Genomic DNA, 22,389 nt, shown 5'->3' on the forward strand with positions numbered 1-22,389 from the left:
CCTGGTGATTGGCACATCCAACCTTAATATTAACCTTCTTTATAAAGATAAACACCTTAGACCAAATACCTTGAAGTAGTTAAAGGTTGTTTCAAATGATACATGTGTGTTCAAGGTACACCACAGCTTTTCCCCCGCATGCATGCACGCACTCACCTGAGGTTTTGTAGGCTGTGTATGTGAACTGGCTGAGGAGATTCTGGGACATTTGTACAAGCATCATTAACCAAACGTATAGTATTTAACACCTATATCAAACATTGAATCTTGATTATTTAAATGTTATTTATATTACAATTCCATAATAACCTTATATAATCCTCTAATCTGGCACATTTTTGCTAAAAAATGGAAGGCATATGAAGGGAGCAACACGTGGTAAACAGCATAACCTTCTGGTCAGAGGAGGGATTGTGCTGTGTAGGCTACACACCCTTCGGTTTGACCTAAACGCGCTGTGACAGCTCGAGTGTTTCAGTGGCGAAAAAAAGTTATACAATTACCAAGAAATAATTGGAAAAGTTCACTGCGGGCCAATTACTGGGGCTTGTCCAGGGCTTCTGTACCGCAACCCTGGAGCGAGTTCACACACACAGCCTACAAAACCTCAGGTGAGTGCGTGCATGCATGCGGGGGAAAAGCTGTGGTGTACCTTGAACACACATGTATCATTTGAAACAACCTTTAACTACTTCAAGGTATTTGGTCTAAGGTGTTTATCTTTATAAAGAAGGTTAATATTAAGGTTGGATGTGCTGACGCTAAAGCTACGCTTTCACCAGTAACGTTAGCTATTGTAATGGTTTTGTAATGCAAACGTCATTATCTTATGCGCATCATTAGAATTGCAATATCGCCCAGGCTGTGAAATGCAGAAAGTGGTTTTGCCCTATCACAAAAGATAAGTGTGTGACTTAGTAAAGTCAATTCCCAATGTGGAAAAACTACAATGAGGTTTAAGTAAATCTAGGCCTATCGCAAATTCAGTCCTCAATCATGTAGGCTAGAATCTTCCTAGTCCCTCAATATATTTGTCTTCTTCCATGCATGACTATCAGCAAAGAGAAGGAAATGCCTATGCCATTTGTCTAAAATAAGTCAAACATGACCACCAGATCAAGTTTATCAAAGCAGATTTGTCAAACAAAAATGCTATTCTATTGACTTGTATCGTAGAGAGACCTACATTTTTAGTCTTGTATTTTCCTTTTAGGTCCCTGAATATGTTGTGGCGCTGGTACACGATACAGAGCAGTAGCCTATGGACAATTTCAGGGTAACGGAATTACGCCAAGATTAAGATTTTTCACATTAAACTGTATGCCAAACAAAATCCATTGATTTCAAAGTTTTAACAAACCATACAACTATATTCACAATAACTACTTCTAACAATTTCCACAGAAAATTTTACCCCCAAAATAATTAAAGTACAGTGCAGATACAAAGTACCGACTTTGCATCGGCACCGTTCTTCAATGAAATGTTTTTGTAAGATGTTCTGTGTAAATTGTTAAAAGTAGTCCTTGTGCATAGAGTTGTATGGTTTGTTAAATTTAGAAATCAATGGGTTTTGTTCAATGTGAAAAATCTGAGTCTCATAGAATTACTATCATCATGGAATTCCCCCTATGGGACAAAGGAAATTCTGCACATGCATGACATGAACACATTACCAAGTAGAAATTTCACAGTAATCTAGGCCTAAATTCAATGTTATATTGACTCTCGTAGAAATGAAACTACAACCAACAGCAACTCTGAGATAGTGTAGCAAGACACACTTGCTAGTTTACCAAGACAAACTATGTTCTATCCCTCATAAATCAAATCCAACCTGACATGTAGGTAACAAGACATGAAACACAATCCAAGGATTCCAACTATGTCACTAGCTAGAATTCCATCCAATTGCCGATAGATTATCATGCAAATATTCTAAAATCTGCATAAAGCAAATATGCAGATTTTCCCACCAGGGGTGTTTTACGTTTTTGTTTGTCAAATAGCAGTCAAGCATCGATTATCATGTCACTAGAATAAGACCCTCAATATTTACTGGAAAGGAGTGTCAAGCTCACCATACACCACTTTATGAAGTTCATCATAATTGATTTAATCTGTAACCTAATAAACTGCGTGGTTTTCCACCATGTCGAATGAACAAATTCTGTCGGCATTTATAAAATTGTACCGACACTACCTTTTCCATCAAAGCTGTCGTGATTAGTTTTAAAAAAAATGCATGACTTTACTTGCATAAAAACTGTGGATGGAAATGTGGTTAGTGTCAGTAGAAAGGGAAGTTTGGGGATGAGGACACTTGAGTTGTTGGGTAACTTCTGCTCTCTCCATTAGTGTCCAGTGACAATCTCACTTTTTAAAAGTTCATATTCTGTTATTAACTCATACCCAAATAATATTGTTGACTCATCCTATACTTGTATTTGTGGCCAAAACATGAATTGGAGAAAAAAATATTCAAAAACTCCGCCTCAGACTTGTATCTCAAACAGAATGTTTAAAAAAATGCTTGCTATTTCAGAATATCATGTTGGCTCATTGGCTGAGCTGGCCAATCTGCAGTCTACTTGCTTGAATATGCGTAAAGACCAGTATATGCCCACAGCATTCTGTTGTTGGTACTCCCACACCATACCAACACATCCAGTCGTTTTTTTAACATACTTTTCCTGCCAAATTTGTTTAAGTATTTCACTCTTATTGTAATTAATGATAGTTCATATTTCATAGAAAGCTGGAAACACTGAACAGTTACTTTAACCCGCTCCTAAATATGTAACCTTTACCCAAGAAACCCAGAGTATTCAGATGGTCTGTCTTGTCGGCATTATCATTGAGCAGACGCTTACATCTAAATCAACTTACAGAACTGTCTACATTAACAGTGAGTGACATATTCAGAATGTGGCCCATGGAGGAATCAAAACCACAGCTCCTGTTGTAGCCAGTACCCTGCTCTAACCACTGAGATATTGGAATACGTTTTCTAACAAACATGATTGAGAGCATATGGCTAGTGGAGTGGACATTGTCCATTCTTTAGCAATGAAGCTGGACAATAACCCATAGATACCAACAAAAAAAACGTACCCATGGGGAATAACATTTATATGGCTCTATACGTCTTTGTCTCCTTCACACACTTCTGTTGTGCGGGTATAAACTAGTGACGCACCGATATGTCATTTTTGACCGACATCTTATATTTTCCTGCCTTACTACAACAGACCTGCCTTTACAACAGGCCTACAAGCCTTCAGTCCAGCCTCTCTCAGCCTATTGCAGACAGTCTGAGCACTGATGGAGGGATTGTGCGTTCCTGGTGTAACTCAGGCAGTTGTTGTTGCCATCCTGTACCTGTCCCGCAGGTGTGATGTTCGGCTGTACTGATCCTGTGCAGGTGTTACACGTGGTCTGCCGCTACAAGGACGATCAGCTGTCCATCCTGTCTCCCTATAGCGCCCTCTTTGGCGTCTCACAGTACGGACATTGCAATTTATTGCCCTGGCCACATCTGCGGTCTTCATGCCTCCTTGCAGCTTGCCTAAGGCACGTTCACGCAGATGAGCAGTCCCTAGGCATCTTTTGGTGTTTTTCAGAGTCAGTAGAAAGGCCTCTTTAGTGTCCTAAGTTTTCATAACTGTGACCTTAATTGGCTGTTAGTGTCTTAACATGGGGAACAGTGTTTAAACGCTTAACAATAAAGATCTGTGAAGTCATTTGGATTTTTACTAATTATCTTTGAAAGAGGGTCCTGAAAAAGGGACGTTTATTTTTTTGCTGAGTTTATAATACAGTGGCTTGCGGTATGTCTCTGAGGTTGGCACATCTAGCCACTGGGAGTTTTGCCCATTCAAGGAAAAACTGCTCCAGCTCCTTGAAGTTAGATGGGTTCCGCTTGTGTCCAGCAATCTTTAAGTCATACCACAGATTCCCTAATGGATTGAGGTCTGGGCTTTGACTAGGCCATTCTAAGACATTTAAATGTTTCTCCTTAATAATATCCTGTTAAGGCTAGGGCAGAATACTGCCTTCACCCCCGTTGGTGAAATACGTGCCCATAGTAAACAGAAAAAAAATCTGTAAAAAATTGATAATATATGCATATAATAAATATTATTGAATAGAAAACACTCTAAAGCTTCTAAAACCGTTTAAATTATGTCTGTAAGTAAAGCAGAACTCTCAGGGCACTCATTCTCCCAAACTCTCTCTTGTCATCCAAAAAGTTGGCCCAACTTTGACGTCATCGCCCCCACCCTTCCCAAGCACCTACGGTCCTGGGAACAGTTCCTATGCCTTCAGCGCGGTGTCCGCTTTCAATGGGGCTTCTCATTGTGTGAATCGCACGCTCACGAGATTAATGACGGCCGAATCCTTTCGGTCGCGCGAGATCTCACGCGCATTCTGCGCCTGTGGTGTCTTTCTTTCAAGATTGATTAAACGATGCGTGTGTTTCTCTTTGTCCTGAGAATTGCGGTGAAGCTATATAGCATGCTAACGCTGTGTTCTGAACCAAGTTTGACAAGTTTAGTCGACATATAATATGTAATTTCGACGTTTTGGTGCGAACTAACTTTACTTTTTGGCTGCATTTCAACCGAAATATGTCGTGTTTGATAACCGAAAGACACAGACTTCAAAACTAAAGCTGTTTTTGGTAAGTATAAACCCTTCCAGGTCTTCTGATGGAAGAACAGCAAAGGTAAGGGAACATTTATGTGTTAAATTTGGGTTTCTGTGGAGGAGCCAAAATGCTAATTCCTGAGCGCCGACTCACATTATAGCCTAGTGAACGAAATCTGTAAAGTTAAAAATAAATGTAACACAGCTGTTTTATTAAGAAGAAGTGTATCTTTCTAAGTATATGTAGAACATGTATATTTAGTCAACGTTTATGATGTGTATTTCTGTTATCTGGCAGAGTTACCATAATTTCTCCAGGAATTGTTGTAGCATTTTTTAGCCATGACCTTCTATGTAAACCGTGATTTATGGATATAATTAGCATATTATTGAAAAAAACATAAATGTACTGTATAACATGTCCTATTCCTGTCATCTGATGAAGATTTTCAAAAGGTTAGTGAATTATTTTACTTTTAATCCTGCTTTTGTGATTGCATCTATTGTTCTACAAAATGGCTATGTAAATTAGCCTATCTTTGGTGGTGGTTTGACATAAATATGTGCTATGTTTTCGCCGTAAAACATTTTAGAAATCTGACTTGGTGGCTAGATGAACAAGGTGTTTATCTTTCATTTGAGCTATTGGACTTGTTAATGTGTGGAGGTTAAATATTTCTAAGAATATTTTTTGCGTTCTGTGTGCTACTGTGTCAGTTGAGCAGTGGGGGGAGGTGCCCTAGCGGGACGTGTGGTGCCATTCAAGGAAAAATGCTCCAGCTCCTTGAAGTTAGATGGGTTCCGCTTGTGTCCAGCAATCTTTAAGTCATACCACAGATTCCCTAATGGATTGAGGTCTGGGCTTTGACTAGGCCATTCTAAGACATTTAAATGTTTCTCCTTAAACCACTTGTGTTGCTTTAGGAGTATGCTTAGGGTCATTGTCCTGCTGGAAGGTGAACCTCCATCCCAGTCTTAAATCTCTGGAAGACGTTTCCCTCAAGAATTTACCTGTATTTAGAGCCATCCATCATTCCTTAAATTCTGACCAGTTTCCCGGTCCGTGCCGATGGAAAAACATACCCACAGCATGATGCTTCACTGTGGGGATGTGGTTCTCGGGGTGATGAGAGGGGTTGGGTTTGTGCCAGACAGTGTTTGTTTTTTTTGTCTCATGTGACCAGAATACCTTCTTCCATATGTTTGGGGAGTCTCCCACATACCTTTTGGTGAACACCAAATGTGTTTGCTTATATTTATCTTTAAGCAATGGCTTTTTTTGTCCACTCTTCCGTAAAGCCCAGCTCTGTGGAGTGTACAGCTTAGTGGTCTCATGGACAGGTACTCCAATCTCCGGTGTGGAGCTTTGCAGCTCCTTCAGGGTTATCTTTGATCTCTTTGTTGCCTCTCTGATTAATGCCCTCCTTGCCTGGTCTGGGAGGTTTGGTTGGCTGGCCCTCTCTTGGCAGGTTTATTGTGGTGCCATATTCTTTCCATTTTTTAAATAATGTATTTAATCGTGCTCTGTGGGATGTTCAAAGTTTCAGATTTTTTTTATAACCCAACCTTGATCTGTACTTCTCCACAACTTTGTCCCTGACCTGTTTGGAGAGCTCCTTGGTCTACTTGGTGCCACTTGCTTGGTGGTGTCCCTTGCTTAGTGGTGTTGCAGACTCTGGGACCTTTCAGAACAGGTGTGTATATATACTGCGATCATGTGACAGATCATGTGACACTTAGATTGCACACAGGTGGACTTTATTTAATTATTTATGTGACTTCTGAAGGTAATTGGTTGCACCAGATGTTATTTAGGGGCTTCATAGCAAAGGGGGTGAATACATATCCACTTACCACTTTTCCGTAATAATTTTTTTAAACAATTTCTTTTTTTTTTTTTACACAAAATAGTCCAAATTGGTGAAGTGAATGTCCATTACATGAAATCCAAATAAAAATCTATTTAAATTACAGGTTGTAATGCAACAAAATAGGAAAAACGCCAAGGGGGATGAATACTTTTGCAAGGCACTGTATGCCAATTATGTGATGGTCCGACCGTATTCTGTCCCCATCGACACTTAAAAAAAAAAAATCTAAAAATTTGGTGCCAGAGAGAATGGTTACTTTGTCAAGACGACTAGAGACGACTAGCTTGATTTAGCCTCCACGGTGTATATCTCACTTGGTCAGGGTATTTAAGCCTCCATATATCCTATATGTCCATGACATTCATGATTTCCTTAACTGCATGAGGGTGATAGTTTGTAGTGTGGTTTCCTTTACGGTCTGTAGACGTATTTAAAACCATATTATAATCTCCCAACATAATTCCCACAATTAATATTTGTAATGTAGGTACAAATATAGGTAGGATTGTTACCTCTTACCAGTATTGCCATTACAAAAATTACTTTTTCACCAAACAATTGTGATTCATCCAATATTGTCCCTAACATCTTTACTCCCAAGCAAAAGTTGTGGGATGCATACACACTCAACCCCTTTCTTCAACAAACAACCATACACTCAGATGCTCAAAAGTTGTTCCATCTCAGAGCCCAACTCAAGAAAGACCTTGATTTACAAATGCTTATACAGTTGCAGCTGTATGAGAAGGCATGCAAAAAATTGACAAAAATGGGGAGATTTGACAATGGTTAATCAAATCTCCCCATTTTTGCCTAGGTGATGGATATCAGATATTCCCCTTTCCCCTGAAACACCCACACGCGGTCCCCCAATTTGACCATATATCCCAAGCATCTCTGTGCAGTCAGACTTTTGATGACTTTGTGCCACCAGGGCCACAATAATATGTCCCCTCTGAATGGCCGAGTGTGACCCCCTCCCCATGGGTTACTGCAGCTAGTGTTGCCAGCACTGCCACTGCCTGGGTGGGCGCACCCAACTGGAATCCCCACCGGCTAGGTACAAGATGGTCAAGGTTCACATTAGCAGCTTTGAGAATTTCCTTGTATATTATGCTCTCCCATCGGGGGGCTTTGGTTTTGTAGGACCAAACCAGCCAGTGGACATTGTCCATTCGTTAGCAATGAAGCTGGACAATAACCCGTAGATACAAAAAACATACTCATGTGAGTAACATTTAATATTGCTCTATACGTCTTTGTCTCCATCACACACTTCTGTTGTGTGGGTATAAACCAGTGACTGAGGAGCTAACAATTTTTCTGCCTAGTCACAAGGTCCAGACGGTCAGTCTTGTTGCCTAATTTCACAACAATGAGAGATGGGTGACTTAATGGCCAATCTGATGGGAGAGCTTTTGTATTTGCTTCTGTTACACTGACAACCATTTTACAATTTGTCATTCCCCTCGTGGAATGTTCAGACTTGAATAATGGGATTTACTTCTCAAAAGTAATTACTCAAACTATTTTGTAGGCTAAGGCAGGGCAGAGGTTGGAGAGTTCAGCTCTTACAAGACTCAAGCTTTTCACCCAGCAAACCACTCATTTTCATTTAGGTGATCTAATTTGCTGTTTTGTTAGTTAGATTATTTGTAGTGTCAGTGTATAAACAGTGCATTCAGAAAGTATTCAGACCCCTTGACTTGTTCCACATTGTTACTTTACAGCCTTATTCTAAAATGAATTATAGTTCACCCCCCTCAATCCACATACAATTCCCCATAAAGGAAACAGGTTTTTAGAAATGTTAACAAATGTATAAATTAAACTGATATCACATTTACATAAGTATTCAGACCCTTTACTCAGTACTTTGTCTTGTGTATGACGCTACAAGCTTGGCACGCCTGTATTTCGGGAGTTTCTCCCATTCTTCTCTGCAGATCCTCTCAAGCTCTGTCAGGTTGGATGGGGAGCAGCACAGCAATTTTCAGGTCTCTCCAGTGATGTTCGATGGGTTCAAGTCCGGGCTCTGGCTGGGCCACTTAAGGACATTCAGAGACTTGTCCCAAAGCCACTCCTGCATTGTCTTGACTGTGCTTAGGGTTGCTGTCCTGTTGGAAGGTGAACTTTCTCCCCAGTCTGAAGTCCTGAGTGCTCTGGAGCAAGTTTTCATCAAGGATCTCACTGTACTTTGATCCGTTCATCTTTCCCTCGATCCTGACTAGTCTCCGTCTCTGCCACTGAAAAACATTCCCACAGCATGATGCTGCCACCATGCTTCATCGTAGGGACGGTGCCAGGTCTCCACCAGACGTGACGCTTGGCATTCAGGCCAAAGAGGTCAATCTTGGTTTCATCAGACCAGAGTCTTGTTTAGGTGCCTTTTGGCAAACTGCTAGTGGGCTGTCATGTGCTTTTTACTGAGGAGTGGCTTCCGTCTAGCCACTCTACCATAAAGGCCTGATTGGTGGAGTGCTGCTGAGATGGTTGTCCTTCTGGAAGATTCTCCACAGAGGAACTCTGGAGCTCTGTTAGTGACCATTGGGTTCTTGGTCACCTCCCTGACCAAGGCCTTTCTCCCCCGATTGCTCAGTTTGGCCAGTTGTAGGAAGAGTCTTGGTGGTTCAAAACCTCTTCCATTTAAGAATGATGGAGGTCACTGTGTTCTTGGTGACCTTCAATGCTACGGAGATATTGTGGTACCCTTCCCCAGATCTGTGCCTTGACACAATCCTGTCTCGGGGCTCTACGGACAATTCCTTCGATCTCATGGCTTGGTTTTTGCTCTGACATGCACTGTCAACTGTGGGACCTTTTTTTTATAGACAGGTGTGCCTTTCCAAATCATGTCCAATCAATTGAATTTACCACAGGTGGACTCTAAGGATGATCAATGGAAACAGGATGCACCTGAGCTCAATTTCAAGTCTCATAGCAATTTACTTGTATAAATCTATTTCAGTTTTTTTTATTTGTAATAAATTAGCAAACATTTCTAAAAACCTGTTTTTGCTTTGTCATTATAGGGTGTTGTGTGTAGATTGATGGAGAAAATAACAATTTAATCAATTTTAGAATAATAATAATAATAATAACCCTTGAATGAGTAGGTGTGTCCAAACTTTTGAGTGTGTGTGTGTGTGTGTGTGTGTGTGTGTGTGTGTGTGTGTGTGTTTATATATAAATATATCACACACTAAGCAAAAATATTAACGCAACATAAAACAATTTAATTGATTTTACTGAGTTAGTTAATTTGAGGAAATCAGTCAATTTTAAATAAATTCATTAGGCCCTAATCTATGGATTTCACATGACTGGGCATACATATTTTTAATTGAATTAACCTTTATTTAACTAGGCAAGTCAGTTAACACATTCTTATTTACAATGACGGCCAAACCCTAACCCGGACGATGCTGGGCCAATTGTGCGCCGCCCTATGGGACTCCCAATCACGGCCGGTTGTGATACAGCCTGGAATCGAACGAGGGTCTGTAGTGACGCCTCTAGCACTGAGATGCAATGCATTCGACCGCTGCGCCAGATATGCATCTGTTACAGGTACCTTAAAAAAGAAATTGGCCTCAAAATGGGCTTCAGGATTTCAAGGTATTTCTGTGCATTCAAATTGCCATATATAAAATGCAATTGTGTTTGTTGTCCGTAGCTTATGCCTGCCCATACCATAGCCCCAATGCAACCATGGGGCACTCTGTTCACAACGTTGACATCAGCAAACCGCTTTCCCACATGATTCCATACAGTGTGCTCTGCGGTTGTAACGCCGGTTGGACGTACTGCCATATTCTCAAAATCAATGTTGTAGGTGGCTTATGGTAGAGAAAGGAACATTAAATTATCTGGCAACAGCTCTGGTGTACGTTCCTGCAGTCAGCATGCCAATTGCACCCCCCCCCAAGACATCTGTGGCATTGTGTTGTGTGACACAACTGCAGATTTTAGTGGCCTTTTATTGTCCCCAGCACAAGGTGCACCTGCATAATGATCATGCTGTTTAATCAGCTTCCTGATATGCCACACCCTGTCAGGTGGATGGATTAAATTGGTAAAGGAAAAATGCTCACTAACAGGGATTGTTAGAGGTGATTTTTAGACATTTGTATAAAAGACTGAAAGTACAGAGCTCCATGTACAGTGGGGCAAAAAAGTATTTAGTCAGCCACAAATTGTGCAAGTTCTCCCACTTAACAAGGCCTGTAATTTTCATCATAGGTACACTTCAACTATGACAGACAAAATGACGGGAGAAAATCACATTGTAGGATTTTTAATCCTTAATTAATTATTTGCAAATTATAGTGGAAAATAAGTATTTGGTCAATAACAAAAGTTTCTCAATACTTTGTTATATACCCATTGTTGGCAATGACAGAGGTCAAACGTTTTCTGTAAGTCTTCCCTAGGTTTTCACACACTGTTGCTGGTATTTTGGCCCATTCCTCCATGCAGATCTCCTCTAGAGAAGTGGTGTTTTGGGGCTGTTGCTGGGCAACACAGACTTTCAACTCCCTCCAAAGATTTTCTATGGGGTTGAGACTGGCTAGGCCACTCCAGGACCTTGAAATGCTTCTTACGAAGCCACTCCTTCGTTGCCCGGGCAGTGTGTTTGGGATCATTGTCATGCTGAAAGACCCAGCCACGTTTCATCTTCAAAATCTCACGATACATGGCCCCATTCATTCTTTCCTTTACACGGATCAGTCGTCCTGGTCCCTTTGCAGAAAAACAGTCCCAAAGCATGATGTTTCCACCCCCATGCTTCACAGTAGGTATGGTGTTCTTTGGATGCAACTCTGCATTGTCCTCCAAACAAGATGAGTTGAGTTTTTACCAAAATATATATATATAATATTATATTTTGGTTTCATCTGACCACATGACATTCTCCCAATCTTCTTCTGGATCATCCAAATGCTCTCTAGCGAACTTTAGACGGGCCTGGATATGTACTGGCTAAAGCAGGGGGACACGTCTGGCACTGCAGGATTTGAGTCCCTGGCAGTGTAGTGTGTTACTGATGGTAGGCTTTGTTACTTTGGTCCCAGCTCTCTGCAGGTCATTCACTAGGTCCCCCTGTGTTGCTCACCGTTCTTATGATAATTTTGACCCCACGGGGTGAGATCTTGCGTGGAGCCCGAGATCGAGGGAGATTATCAGTGGTCTTATGTCTTCCATTTCCTAATAATTGCTCCCACAGTTGATTTCTTCAAACCAAGCTGCTTACCTATTGCAGATTCAGTCTTCCCAGCCTGGTGCAGGTCTATAATCTTTTTTCTGGTGTCCTTTGACAGCTCTTTGGTCTTGGCCATAGTGGAGTTTGGAGTGTGACTGTTTGAGGTTGTGGACAGGTGTCTTTTATACTGATAACAAGTTCAAACCGGTGCCATTAATACAGGTAACGAGTGGAGGACAGAGGAGCCTCTTAAAGAATTTACAGGTCTGTGAGAGCCAGAAATCTTGTTTGTAGGTGACCAAATACTTATTTTCCACCATAATTTGCAAATAAATTCATAACAAATCCTACAATGTGTTTTTCTGGAGAAAAAAAATGTATCCTAATTTTGTCTGTCATAGTTGAAGTGTACCTATGATGAAAATTACAGGCCTCTCTCATCTTGTTAAGTGGGAGAACTTGCACAATTGGTGGCTGACTATATAAGTTTTTGCCCCACTGTATCCTACCAACGGGACATTTAAAAACTGAGTCGTGGCTGAATCAATAGGCTAAGGACCCTGGCACTAAACATTTCCCTCTGCAACTGGATCCTGGACTTCCTGACGGGCCGCCCCCAGGTGGTTATGGTAGGTAACAACACATCCACCACACTGATCCTCAACACAGGGGCCCCTCAGAGGTGCGTGCTCTGTCCCCTCCTGTACTCTCTGTTCACCCATGACTGCACAGTCAGGCACGACTCCAACACCACTATTTCAATTTGCAGATGACACAACAGTGGTAGGCCTGATCACCGACAACGAGACAGTCTATAGGGAGGAGGTTAGATACCTGGCCATGTGGTGCCAGGACAACAACCTCTCCCTCAACGTGATCAAGACACAGGAGATGTTTGTGGACTACTGAAAAAAGTGGACCAAGCACGCCCCTATTCTCATCGACAGGGCTGCAGTGGAGCAGGTTGAGAGCTTCAAGTTTCTTGGTGTCCACATCACCAACAAACTAACATGGTCCAAGCACACCAAGACTGTCGTGAAGCGGGCACAACAAAACCTATTCCCCTTCAGGAGACTGAAAAGATCTGGCATGGGTCCTCAGATCCTCAAAACATTCTATAGCTGCAGCATCGAACTGGTTGAATGGGAACTGCTCAGCCTCCGACCGCAAGGCACTACAGAAGGCGGTGCGAACGGCCCAGTACATCACTGGGGCCAAGCTTCCTGCCATACAGGACCTCTATACCAGGCGGTGTCAGAGGAAGGCCCTAAAAATAGTCAGACTCCAGCCACTCTATTCATATACTGTTCTCTCTGCTACCGTACAGCAAGCGGTACCAAAGCACCAACCCTAGGTCCAAGAGGCTTCTACCCCAAGCCATAAGACTTCTGAACATCTAGTCAAATGGCTACCCAGACTATTTGCAGTTCCCCCCCTACCAACTCTTTACACCACTGCTACTCTCTATTGTCATCTATGCATAGTCACTTTAATAACTCTACCTACATGTACATACTACCTCACCTATCCGGTGCCCCCGCACATTGACTCTGTATATAGTCTCGCTATTCTTATTTTACTGCTTATCTTTAATTACTTTTATCTTTTTTCTTATCCGTATTTTTTAAAACTGCATTGTTGGTAAGGGGCCCGTAAGTAAGCATTTCACTGTTGTATTCGGTGCATGTGACTAATCTAATTTGATTTCAAGGCCCTGACCTGGCAAACACGTTTATCGGAGTCTTGCTAAGATTTTGGCAAGAGCACATTTGCCATGATGGCAGACCTCGTACCTTTTCGATGCTATATGCTCTCCGAGTTGCACAAACTTAGCACTGCGAAAGACAACTGTGAGAATTACGATGAAGAGGTGATAGAATTGGACTTGACTGTTTCAGTGTTGATGACGGCAAATCAGTGGCCACAGAAGAACAAGCCATAGCTCTCTCAAAAAAAAACTCAGATGTGTGCTCTCAGGGTGGGTTCAAGTTGTCTTAACAGTATTCACATTTAATGACTAATTTGATCAAATCAATTCTGTTTATTATTATTATTATTATTATTATTACACGATTAAACTAATTATGTAAACTTAATTAACTAGGAAGTTGGGGAACCCCAGAAAATGTTGATTTAAAGAGCTATAATTTTCAGAATATAAGTTATTTTAATATCTGATCGATTAGTCATTCTCATTCATTTATTATTACCTTATATCAGTCTCATCTGAACGTCATAAAATTCTTGGTTATCTGAACAAACCCTAGCATAAATTAAGAATCTGCGATCTACAAATTGGCTTAATTATTTACTAACTAATCAAATCACATAAATGCATAAACAGCAGATATTATACATTGGGTTGCTACATGATACAAAGGAAAGTCCCTAGCAGACAAAACCGATATGACGGCTTGGTAGACAAAAGAAAGGGGTGTGACTGAGAGAAAGCGGCAAACTCGGAAGATTACTACACTCATAGAAATTGCTAATACTTTACATGAATGACCGCTCATTCGAAAATAAATGGCAATTTATAATTACGCCCATATGTCGTTGTCTTCTATGCTAGAATCCTGTCTGTCTGCTAGAGCGTTAATCAGTCTCCCTGGTTGCGTTTCCCTGAAGATCAAAGTATTTTGTGGTTGTTAGAATGGATACTTCAGAGTACCATTCAGAAATGTTCTCATAGAACAAATGTTTTGGCAGTTGTCTGTATTCTGGTCCTCGGTTTACAGAATTACTAGTCTCCTGCTAGAAATGGTATGTCTAAGATTTGCTCTTATTCTGTAGAGATCGATAGCCTGAGTTTAACCATTTCCAGCCTTGTAGCCAATGCTCCATGTGGTATAGTCTTGTCCTTTGGTAGAGTTGTAGTTTAAACCACTTCACACACCAGCGTCACCCGGCATGTTATGGTCTCAGAAATTCAACCATTTGCAACCTACGCTTACACCGGGGTTTGCGTGGTCTGGTGTGAATTTCATCAGGAGTGGGTTTTATACGTTTCGGTAGAAAAGGGAGGTCCATGACGCCTATAATGCGATGTCTCGGCTCACGGGGGCGTGGCCACTGACTAGTTGATCTTTATGAAAATCCATACTCATTTAGAAGGTTATCACATCTTTTCACAAATAGTTTCATGTTTAATCACATTATTTTCCCAATATTTAGATGTAAACCTGACAGTTGGGAAATGTACACATTAAGACATACCGTTTTTTGTGTTTCCTGTCCTTCATGAGATCACCAAATGAAATGCACTCGTCATAACTGTCCCTTAAGTGTCCACGGACCATTCACAAATGTAGAATTTGTTTAATTCTCCCATTTTGGGGATTTAGGAGTTAGTCCTTTGTTCTCTCTCTGTGCTCTCCCCCTCTTTTTTTGATGAAGTCATCCCTGACGAACACTATTTCATGGAAGAGATGGCTCTCAGAGCTTGAACAAATGCCCAGATTCCAGATTGACAGGTGCATGATGCCTGTGAACTTTGGTCAAGACCGCAGAGCTGCATCACTTCAGTGACTCAAGTGAACAAAATTATTGCATGGCAAGTTACCTTAGGTTCACAAACGGTATGCAAAAGGTCCACATCGCATTCATGCTGGGGAAATCAAGGGTGACTCCACTCAAGCAGATGACGATCCCCAGACTAGAACTTGCTTCAGCAACATTGGTGGTGCGAGTGGACAGGATGTTAAGGTTGGAGCTCAAGATTGAACTCGAGGACTCAACTTTCTGGAAAGATGGCCAGTCTGTGCTAAAATACATCTGCAATGATACCACATACCTTTGTGGCTAATGGGTCACAGATCACAGCAACCCTATCGAAAGCAGTACAGTGGAGGTATTTGAACTCCAAACACAACCAGCTGACAATGCCTCGAGGGTTACATGTTTAAACTTTCCTGAACTCAAAGAGATGGCTCAACTGACCAGAATTCCTGGAGAAAGCAGAAACATTACGGTTGAAAGCCCCAGAGGGGCTTGGCTCCATCCCTCCGGATGATCCAGAGGTGAGAAAAGACGTCATCGTGAACAGTACAAGTGTGGAAGAAAGGAGTCCAACCAGCAAACGGAGTACTATTCAACATGGAACAGCTTGAAGAAAATGGTTGCCTGGCTGCTTAAACTGAAGATACTACTTCTACAGTTAAGCCAGAAAAGTACAATTCTAACACAAACAGATCCAGGATCAGATCAGTTTAACAAACTCACTGAAGGAACAAATTGACAAGTTCAAACTGACATTTGGAAAAGAAAGTCTGTCTGTAGATGACTTAGATGAAGTAGAAAATATCATAATTCAATTTGAGCAAAGACAGCATTTTAAACAAGAAATTGCAGTCAAAGGAAGACGATGTGCCAAGGGAAGCGGCTCAATCTGTAAGCTTGATCCAATTTTGGCAATGGCATTCTGAGAGTGGGAGGAAGGATAAGCAAAGCTGCTATGCCTAAGGCACTGAAGAATCCTATGATCCTTCCCAAAGACTCCTACATCTCCAGACTGATCTTACTCAAGAAAGACAACCATCTCTGCAGCACTCCACAATCAAGCCTTTATGGTAGTGGCCAGACGGAAGCCACTCCTCAGTCAAGGTCGAATGACAGCCCTCGAATGACAGTTTTCCAGAAGGCAGCTAAAGGACCCTCAGACCATGAGAAACAAGATTCTCTGGTCTGATGAAACCAAGATTGAACTCTGGCCTAAATGCCAAGCATCACGTAAGGGGTGGTTGTCTGGTTTCCTCCGATGGTGAACCATTCTGGTGGCAGCATCATGCTGTGGGGATGTTTTTCAGCGGCAGGGACTGGGAGACTAGTCAGGATTGAGGGAAAGATGAACAGAGCAAAGTACAGAGATACTTGATGAAAACCTGCTCCAGCGCGTTCAGGACCTCAGACTGGGGTGACGGTTCACCTTCCAACAGGAAAATGACCCAAAGCACACAGCCAAGGCAACTCAGCAGTTTCTTCGGGACAAGTCTCTGAATATCCTTGAGTGGCCCAGACTTTAACCCAATTTGAACATCTCTAGAGAGGCCTGAAAACAGCTGTGCAGTGACTTTCCCCATCCAAGCTGGCAGAGCTTGAGAGGATCTGCAGAGAAGAATGGGAGAAACTCCCAAATACAGGTGTGCCAAGCTTGTGGTGTCATCCCCAAGAAGACTCGCGGCTGTAATCACTGCCAAAGGTGCTTAAAAAAAGTACTGAGTAAAGGTTCTGAATACTTATGTAAATGTGATTTTTCTGTTTTTTTTTTATACATTTGCTAAAATTTCTAAACTTGTTTTTGCTTTGCCATTGTCCGGTATTGTGTGTAGATTGAGGTGGGGGGAAAAAACAATAAAGCTTAGAATAAGGCTGTGACGTAACAATGTTGAATAAGTCAACCATTTCCATCCTAAAAATTAGGAATAAGCAAATGCTTTAGCTTCTGGTTAAAAAAAAGAAACTTTTACTGTCAGGCACATAATTATTGGAACCCTTGACAAAGATGAGCAGAAAATATTATAAAATAAATAATACAATGCTGAGCTATATTGTATGCAAAAAAATTGGGACATCTTAATTTTATACTAATACAATTGCTCATAAATAGGGGTCAAAGTTATTGGTGCCCGTTTTCAGTACTCTAGCACCATCCCCTGGTGAGGTAACTTTAGCTATGATTGAGTTTAGAGCACTGGATTTTAGCTAGCTAACGTTAGCATTGCTATCTATTTTTTTTTTAAGACCTTTGCAATCTCGCGTAAGTACATTTGACGATATAATGATGGAAAAGTTGTTTTCTACTAATTATTTGCCTACTTTAGCAAAGTCAATTTTATTTTCAGGCCACTGTAGCTAGTGTAATTTAGACTAAACAGTCATTATTCCCCATTCAGAATGACCGGACACCACTCAAATTTCAGGGCACCACTATTCTATGGCTGTGGTTAAATCTAAATGCTGAAGCTAACTAAATAAATTGCATGGGCCGAAATGAAGATATGATTTGTAAACAAATCCCCACAGACTCTGAATAGCAAATTCGTGGCTCTCAGCCACGGTAGCCTAAGGTTACTTTTGCTATCTTTCTACAACGAGTAAAAAATATGTAGCGCTTTGCTGGAACATTAGCTGAATAGCTAGTAAATGTTGCAAATCTAACATTTAGTTTTGACTGTTAGCTTACCAGGTTTCAGCCCAATAATGGACTAAAGGAGCCTAACATTACTACTTAGTCCAAGGACATGTTCTGTTTTTAGAAGCAAATTGGCTATGGCAGCCAAATACTTAAGTGAATTGATTCTCAATTGTGGTACGGTTCTAGAAACGTAAAGCCCTCTACTTTCATATGACATCAATCATTTCACAAATGCAAAATATCCACTTATTGGACACTGTTTTAACACTTGCAATCGACAGTATTTTTCAGTGACAACACGTATGTGGCATCCTTCTGTTTACACACAGGTGTTTAGAGACACAGATGGCTAATTAGCATAGGTAGTCAGTTTCCTGTAAAATAAGCACTGTAACATGGAAATATGGCTGTGTGGGAAAGCAATTAAATTTTTTGCTGATTATGAAAGATCTGTTCGTTTTATGTTTGCAAAACGTTACCGCAAGCAATGCGTTAAATTTCAGCATTTGGGCTCTTGACAAAAGACCCCTGGCCAGAAGGTACTGTAATGTTCTGACTAGATCATAAAGGAACAATTGTCCAGACAGAGGATTGAGTTTACAAATTGACGGTTTATTAACCCAACTATACACAGGCTACTGTTTGGCCGTAGCCCAAGCAAAATAAATGAAAGACCCCACAAACCAACCGTGACCTTCTCTTGTGAAGCCCAGATGTAAGCGAAAGAACAATGGCTAAACCTGGTCTTAACTTCCAGTGCTCCAACCTACCTCCACGCCACTCCGCCAACCACCAGGATGCCCGGCATCAGAACATTCCCGGGATTGGCAGATGGCATGTCGGACCCTGCGAACACTGGGTACTGGTACGTACAACACAACCAACTAATAGTCTAACACATAAAACACAGCTGTCTGTGTGGGTTGCTACACAGGCCCCCCCCACCACAAAGTCCCTCGTCCCCGAGGGAACAAACAGTCTCTGAAGCGACCTGGAGGTCTCCTTTGCCTGCGTGGCCATGATGGTCGCAGAGTGTCCAGATGTGAAACGGGGGGCTACATCCTTGGCAGGGATATGGGGGACAAGGAAGCGGGAACGGGGAATATAGTCCGTGGCTCCGGGGAAGCACGTGGTGACACATGGAGGGAGACGGAGAGTGGGCTGTCTGGAGTCTTGTCTGCGGCACCTGGGACTGGGTGCCTGGAGAATGTCATTGCCAGAGAGGGGAATTGTGGGGGTCCCTGGGGTTTGGGGAGAAGAGGCCCCTCTGTATGGGGCTAATCTGTCCCGGTGCAGTGCCACCTTTCTCCCCCTGGGAGGAAGCTGCACCCGGCAAACAACCTCCCCTACCCTCTCCAGGACGCTGCAGGGTCCCACCCAGTGACTGTCCAACTTGGGGCATCTGCCTTTTTTCCTTAGGGGGCTGTAGACCCAGACCAGCTCCCCAGCCACAAAGTGCCTTCCCTGGGTGTGCATGTCATAGTTCCTCTTCTGCCTCGCACCTGCATTCACCAGCTGCTCTCTGGCGAAGGTGTGGGCTGTTTCCAGGCGGCCCTGGAGTCTCCGGGCATACTCCGGCCCCGGGGGAACATGAGGGCTATCCAGGGGCCAAACAAACGCCATCTCCGCAGATCTCTCTCCCAAGCATGAGGAGGGCAGGCGTGCAGGAGGTGGAGTCTTGGACAGCGGAGCGGCATGCCATCAGGACCATAGGCAGGTGCTTGTCCCAGTCATGTTTGTGTTTGGCAGAGACGATGGCCAGCTGCTGTCCAAGCGTTTTGTTGAAGAACTCCACAAGGCCATCACTTTGAGGATGGAGAGGAGTAGTGCAGGTCTTGTGCATACCCAGCCTCTCACACATGGTGGCGAACACACACGGCTCAAAGTTTCTGCCTTGATCGCTGTGGATGGACTCCGCAGCTCCAAACCTGCTGAACATCCCCGCTGTCAGGGCGTGAAATTGTCTCTGCCTCCTGGTCAGGCAGAATAGGCCTCGGGCCATTTTTATGAAATAGTCCATGGCCGTGAGCGCCCAGCGGTTTCCACTGTCTGTGGTGGGGAATGGCCCAACTACATCCACTCCCACCCTCTCCATGGGAGCCCTCACTGGGAACTGTTGGAGCTGAGCATGAGTGGCCTGGGGGGCCCTTTCTCGCTGTGCAGTTGTCACAGCGGCGGCACGTCCTCCACATCCCTCTTGTGCTGCCCCCAGTAAAAGCCCTGACGGAGGCGGCGGAGTGTTTTTGTGACCCCAAAGTGTCCAGTCCCCACTAGAGGTCGACCGACTGGAGGTCGGTTTATTGGAGGACCAAAAAAGCCGATACTGATTAATCGGCCCACTTTTTATTATATTTATTTGTAATAATGACCATTACAACAATACTGAATGAACACTTATTTTAACTTGATACATCAATAAAAATCAATTTAGCCTCAAATAATGAAACATGCTCCATTTGGTTTAACTTCTTGACGCTACCCATCCCTTTAGCGGGATAATTGTCATCAACAACCGCTGAATTGCATAGCGCCACATTCAAATAATCTTACTAAAAATATTTATATTCATGAAATCACAAGTGCAATATAGCAAAACACAGCGTAGCATTTTGTTAATCCACCTGTCGTGTCAGATTTTGAAAATGTGCTTTACAGCGAAAGCAATCTAGGCATTTGTAAGTTTATCGATCACTAGACAAAACTTTTTGAATACCTAGCATCAAAGTAGCTTGGTCACAAATCAGAAAATCAATCAAATGAATTGCTTACCTTTGATCTTTGGATGTTTTCACTCACGAGACTCCCAGTTACACAATAAATGTTCCTTTTGTTCCATAAAGATTATTTTTATATCCAAAATACCTCAGTTTGTTTGGCGCGTTATGTTCAGAAATCCACAGGCTCGAGCGGTCATGACAACGCAGACAAATTCCAAATAGTATCCGTAATGTCCACAGAAACATGTCAAACGTTTTTTATATTCAATACTCAGGTTGTTTTTAAAATATATAATCGATAATATATCAACCAGCACTGTCTCTTTTTCAGTAGGAGAGTGAGAGTCCATGGCTGCCCCACTGTTACTCAAGCAAAACTCATGGGAACACCCAGCTATCCACTGACGCTATGTTATCTTTCTCGCTCATTTTTCAAAACAAAAGCCTGAAACTGTCTAAAGACTGACACCTTGAGGAAGTGATAGGAAAAGGAATCTGGTTATCCCTTTAAATGGAGCGAAGGCAGGCTATGGAACATGGAGCTTTCAAAATAAAAGCCACTTCCTGGTTGGATTTTCCTCCGGTTTCGCCTGCAATATCAGTTGTTATACTCACAGACAATATTTTGACAGTTTTGGAAACTTTAGTGTTTTCTATCCTAATCTGTCAATTATATGCATATTCTAGCATATGGGCCTGAGAAATAGGCAGTTTACATTGGGAACGTTATTTTTCCAAACATAAAAATAGTGCCCCCTAGCTGAAAGAGGTTAAATAATGCAAAAATCAAGTGTTGGAGAAGAAAGTAAAAGTGCAATATGTGCCATGTAAAAAAGCTCTTTGCTCAGAACATGAGAACATATGAAAGCTGGTGGTTCCTTTTAACATGAGTCTTCAATATTCCCAGGTAAGACGTTTTAGGTTGTAGTTATTATAGGAATTATAGGACTATTTCTCTCTCTACCATTTGTATTTCATATACCTTTGACTATTGGATGTTCTTATAGGCACTTTAGTATTGCCAGTGTAACAGTACAGCTTCTGTCCCTCTCCTCGCTCCTCCCTGGGCTCGAACCAGGAACACAACGACAACAGCCACCCTCGAAGCAGCGTTACCCATGCAGAGCAAGGGGAACAACCACTCCAAGTCTCAGAGCGAGTGATGTTTGAAACGCTATTAGCGCACACCCCGCTAACTAGCTAGCCATTTCACTTTGGTTACACCTGCCTCATCTCGGGAGTTGATAGGCTTGAAGTCATAAACAGCTCAATGCTTGACGCACAACAAAGAGCTGCTGGGAAAACGCACGAAAGTGCTGTTTGAATGAATGCTTATGAGCCTGCTGCTGCCTACCACCTCTGTCAGATACTTGTATGCTCAGTCAAATTATATGCAACGCAGGACATGCTAGATAAACTAGTAATATCATCAACCATGTGTAGTTAACTAGTGATTATTATTGTTTTCTATAAGAAGTTTAATGCTAGCTAGCAACTTACCATGGCTTACTGCATTCGCGTAACAGGCAGTCTCCTTGTGGAGTGCAATGAGAGGCAAGTGGTTATAGCGTTGGACTAGTTAACTGTAAGGTTGCAAGATTGGATCCCCCGAGCTGACAAGGTGAAAATCTGTCGTTCTGCCCCTGAACGAGGCAGTTAACCCACCGTTCCTAGGCCGTCATTGAAAATAAGAATGTGTTCTTAATAACTGACTTGCCTAGTTAAATAAAGATGAAATAAAGGTTGAAGAAAAAAAATCGGTGTCCAAAAATACCGATTTCCGATTGTTATGAAAACTTGAAATCGGCTCTAAAT

General features: G+C 42.2%; 1 protein-coding gene across 2 annotated transcripts in view; it reads left to right on the top strand.

The window, feature by feature from the left end:
- Positions 1-381: 381 nt before the first annotated feature.
- LOC109872347 (elongation of very long chain fatty acids protein 1) overlaps positions 382-22,389 on the top strand; it is a 33,801-nt gene continuing 11,793 nt past the window's right edge. Inside the window, exon 1 of one of the 2 annotated variants that reach the window (XM_020463547.2) lies at positions 382-611. The gene's annotated coding sequence lies outside the window, so the exon portion shown is untranslated. Of the gene's footprint in view, positions 612-631; positions 699-22,389 lie in introns of those variants that run through there. The other variant, XM_020463548.2, reaches the window with a different exon arrangement.

Source organism: Oncorhynchus kisutch, linkage group LG27 (assembly GCF_002021735.2).
Source record: "Oncorhynchus kisutch isolate 150728-3 linkage group LG27, Okis_V2, whole genome shotgun sequence".
In the NCBI taxonomy this organism is placed as follows: domain Eukaryota; kingdom Metazoa; phylum Chordata; class Actinopteri; order Salmoniformes; family Salmonidae; genus Oncorhynchus; species Oncorhynchus kisutch.